Consider the following 5,053-nt stretch of genomic DNA (forward strand, 5'->3'; position numbering starts at 1 on the left):
ATGCACACTCAGAGTTCTGTTCATCCAAAGTTACATATTGTACTATATTGTGTTGCTTCAAATGTAAACATGTAGCCTATGTATACTGACTTCAGGTAGTGTATACTATAGTTCTTTCTAAATTCAATGAATTGGTTAATTGTTCTAATTATTAAACCTCATCTACTAATTAATCACATTTAGATTTATTCAGATACAATAACTCTTTGTCTGCACTATAAATGCAGCGATATAAACATACAGTGTAAGTGTAGCTGTGTCAGCATGTTGCACATATTATCATCTGTTTAATTTCTAATTTTTTTTATTTTTGTGAACAATCTGAAAACCTGTGTGTAATATTCTCCGCCACAATGTCCACATTTCTGTAAAACCAGTGTTTAATCCAGTTCAGTTTTTTTATGGTTCCGTGTCACCTGTTGTAGCGGGGGGACTTTAATTAACGGTACACAACAATGCTATAGTGACGTAGCTCTACCTGCCGGCAACACCTGGGAAGCTTCTGTGCTGGTAAGATGGTTGTGATGCTCTCTGTCTGCTGGTTAAGTTGGCATAATTATTTTGGTCTTAAACTGAATATAAACGTAACAATATCATCGCTAACACACTGCTGAATGTTTACGTTAATTTTGGTGAAAACTGCCGTTTAATTAGTTAAATCTGACAGAGATTTTGCCCTCATTTGCATATTTAATGACCCTCTGCAGGAGACGAGAGAGCGGCTGACAGCCTGTGACTGACCGTGTCCCTCACTGCTCCTACAGGTGTGTTATGGTATAAAACTGTTCATCTGAATTCTGTTATGTACTTTTGTAAAAGACTACAGAGTTTAACAAAGTGAAAATAAGCCAGATATTAAAGGTACAATTTATTTTCTCAAGAAGAAACTATTCCTATTTTTTAATCTAAACTGGATTGTTAGGCACTTTGTGAGAATGTGATTTTTTTTTACTTCTACTCAATATTTCTGTTTCTATTTGTTATTTAAGTTTCAAATACATTTGTTGTTATCTCTATAAGGGCACACATTATTGTGGTGTGTACATTTTATTAATAGAAGTATTTTTTTATGTATATTATGGAAATATCTCGGGAAGCTTTTGTGCTGGAGACTGAGAGAGCGCCTGACAGCCTGTGTGACTGACTGCAGCTGTGTCCCAGTTCAGGATCTGCTCACTTCCCTCAAATGAGAGTCCTTCGGTGTGCCCTGCAGGCTGTGTCAACTCTGGTGAAATGGGACAGTCTACCCTTTGGAGCATTTCCTGATTGCGTCACCAGATGTTCACGCCCCTACCTGTACGTCACTATTTCTGCAGCCCAGCTCCTTCAAAAGTGACAAGAAGAGTAAAGTTTGACTGTCAGATCTGTTTGAGCTTCAGGAATTCCTGATTTCCTTTTTAATCCTCCTGCTTGTGGAGGAAGAAGAGAAGCTATTATTCCAGATTAAAATGTTTGGTAGATAGTTTTGTTTGTTGTAATGATTTATTATTATTATAATTATATTGTGAAATTATAATTCTTGCCTTTTTCTTAAAACATTCTTGGTGACATGGCAGCTGTGGATGGAGTCAGAACTGCAGACCCAGTTGATGGAGGATGTGGTGGACAGAGGAGACTGGACCCCCAAACACCCTGAGTACCGACCCAGATGATGTCGCACTGACACCATCCAGCCCAGCAGCACTGCAGGGACTCCTGCTCAGCCTGTTACTGTACATCATCTCTAACTGTTTTAATATTGTTTTAAATATTAATTTTTTTTGTTAAGTGAATAATAATGTGTAAATACGTATTTATGCTGTAATTTTGTAAATATTTGTAAATGTTAAGACCTTAATGATAAAAGAAAACATTCAATCTCTTGTTGTTCCTGAAAAGTAGCACTTGATGCTGTTTGCTGTTATAAATTGTACTTAAGCTGTAAATACTGAATGGAATAGACAATGTGTAACAACAGAACAATATTTTATTTCATGAATTATATAAAATGAACAATTATGAACAGATAATATAAAAAGGACCCATAAATTAACTAAATAACAGAAATAATGTCAGGAATGTACTCTGGAGCAGAGAAGAGCCTCTCCATCCTCTCTGCAGCCTCATGTCCTCCTTCATCCTCCTCGAAGAAAGAGAAAAGGTCAACACAAGATCACATTAACACAGGGAAGCAAAGATTTACAAAAGTGACATCAAGACTGACAAATCGGCTATTTATTATTTATTATTATATATTATTGTCTTACGTCTTTATGTACATGAAGTAAAACGAGTCTATAACATCTCCACAGTCACAATAAGATATACGATATAAGTCAACCTCTGACCGTCTAATGGTTGAAAGTAAAAGGCATCATGCTGAGCATCACCAACGTATTTTAACTGATATTTTGAGGTTCTAAGGTCCCTTGAAGTTTAACATATCTGGCGTTTGACGCTCAATTGAGTAAAAACAGAGTATGAACCCAATACTTACATTTAAATGAGAGATCTGTGCCACTTGAGGTCGCCATGATTTATTTGTTTATTTCTTCTCTTTAGGCGCGCAATGAATCTTGGGCAATTTGTAGCTGCGCAGGATAGTAGTGGTGTGTCCTCCAGGAACAGGCAGAACAAGGAGGCATTGTGGAGCATTTGGAGCACACTTTGAATTTGGACAGGCTTCGCGCTGCTTAGTGACGTAATTGCACTTCAAATACGCACTCCGAAGGATGCTGCCCCTGAACTGAGACACAGCCTGTGACTGACCGTGTCCCTCACTGCTCCTACAGGTGTGTTATGGTATAAAACTGTTCATCTGAATTCTGTTTTGTACTTTTGTAAAGGACTGCAGAGTTTAACAAAGTGAAAATAAGCCAGATATTAAAGGTACAATTTATTTTCTCAAGAAGAAACTATTCCTATTTTTTAATCTAAACTGGATTGTTAGGCACTTTGTGAGAATGTAATATTGTGTTTGTTTTGTTAACTTCTACTCAATATTTCTGTTTCTAATGTAATTTAAGTTTCCTTTTTTCTTTTCTTTTTTGGTGTGTACAGACTGATTGTGTCCCTCGCTACTCTGATGAGAAGTAAATGTGCAGATCCTGGTTCCTGGTCTGAGTGTGTCCTTCAGTTTAAAAGCAACCACATTAAAGCTGCTAAATAAGCACCAGTGTTGGGTAATGTTACTTTTAAAAGTAACTCTTTACATTACAAGATTACTGCCTGTAGCGGACCCTTGGTGTCAACCAATGAGGCGGAGAGATTCAAACAGGTGCTTGAATTTTATTGTTGGCTGTAGCACCGTGAAAACTATGGAAAGGAAATACAGAAAGAAAAAGAAAGAGATTAGATTAAATACATGAACATTTCATTTACAATTTCCTAATACAATTTCCAAACCCTCATTCAATAGAAAAATAAAAGATACATTTATTAGAAAACGTTAACAATCATTGTTAACTCGATCAACCATATCAAAATAGTAATCGGCCAAAATTTGAGTTCCACAGACCTCGTTCCACTTTACCAAGGGAGCTAATTGTTAGTTATGTTGAAGGTGCCGTCTGGAGAACCATCTGCCTCCTAATAACAATAAAACAAACTTAAAACAGACCGCAGCAACCTAATCAACATAAAGAGGGTACATGATTACTTTATATGGTTCAAAAGCAAACTTCGACGGAAAACCACAAATAATCCAAACAAGGAGAGACTCGGCAGCACAGACGCTGCGCCATCCCAGCGGAGACAAAGGAGAAGGTGATGGAGATGCACACAGGTGAGCATACGCACAGGTGAGCTTACAGGGCTCATAGTCTCCTCCCTTTTACACCTTGTTACCCTCACAGAGACTGGCCACTAGATGGCAGTCCACAGTCATTTACTGGCTCAACAGACAACACAGAGAGAGGCCGAGGTGACAGCCTAAACAATTTACTGTCATTCACACTGCCTATAAACTGTGTTATCTACTGAGAACAGTAACGTGGTAAAGTTACCAAAAATGACATTAAAACCTCTTTGTGACTCGTTGCACATGTTGGTTCTATTGTCCAGACGGCGTGTAGCCAACTGTACTGAACTTATCGACTCTGCCGCCATTTTGTTCCTTCTTTACGGCCCACAGTCGGTGACTCTGCAGCCTGATAACAGGAAAGACAGACGCAGTATAACATTAACATCTCTTACCAGTCTGACAGTGAACTGGGCAGAGGCAGACAGCATTAACACAGTTGTTTCAGTGAAAACACTACAACACGGCTCTGACAGCCAGTATATGATGTTTAAATATGCAACTAATGAAACCTGTAAACTTTGAGAGCTGACATAGAAACCATAACAGCACAATGACGATGAAAGTGAAGGCACAACATCTGTGATTAACTATAAGTGGTGTATGATGAGTCTAAAGTGGGTCAGGAGCTACTGGGTTCAGTACCACCTCCTCATTTATTACAGCAGGTGTGTGGGGGCTCACTCGTCCACCAGCAGCTCCTTGGTTTCCCCCGATGTGGAGCTGTGGGTGGTTCCTGTCACACCGACCTACTAAGTCCACAACAAGGTCTCTGTTCTCCTCCTCCTTCTTGTGATGCAGCCAACAATGGAGGAGTCACCTGAGGGCGTCTGCAGGTATACATGCTCCTGAGTTGAAGCAGAAGTCAGAGGTGTAGAGGGGGAACACAAACGGTGACAGCACGGTTCATTAGGGTGTAAACTAAAACCTATGAGTGGTGCTGTGCAGAGACACAAGCTTGCTGAAAGAGGAGGTCGTGATGAGGTCACGATGAGGTCACAATGAGGTCATGAGAGAATTATTAGCTTTCCTGGGAGAAGAAATCTGTTACTTATAAAAAAAGTAAACAGAGATGCTGAGATTTTAAGTTTCATGAAGAAACATTAATAACACCATCAAGCACTGATGTTTAGAAATGTACTTGAGGAACATGCACACAAAGAGACACCATCTGACAACCTCCATACTGTGACGTGTGACTCGTATGACACATATGACTATAGATTGTATTCAATATCATTGTGTTCATCCCGAGATCCCACTTCACTCAGGGAA

Source organism: Sparus aurata, chromosome 20, assembly GCF_900880675.1.
Source record: "Sparus aurata chromosome 20, fSpaAur1.1, whole genome shotgun sequence".
Classification (NCBI taxonomy): domain Eukaryota; kingdom Metazoa; phylum Chordata; class Actinopteri; order Spariformes; family Sparidae; genus Sparus; species Sparus aurata.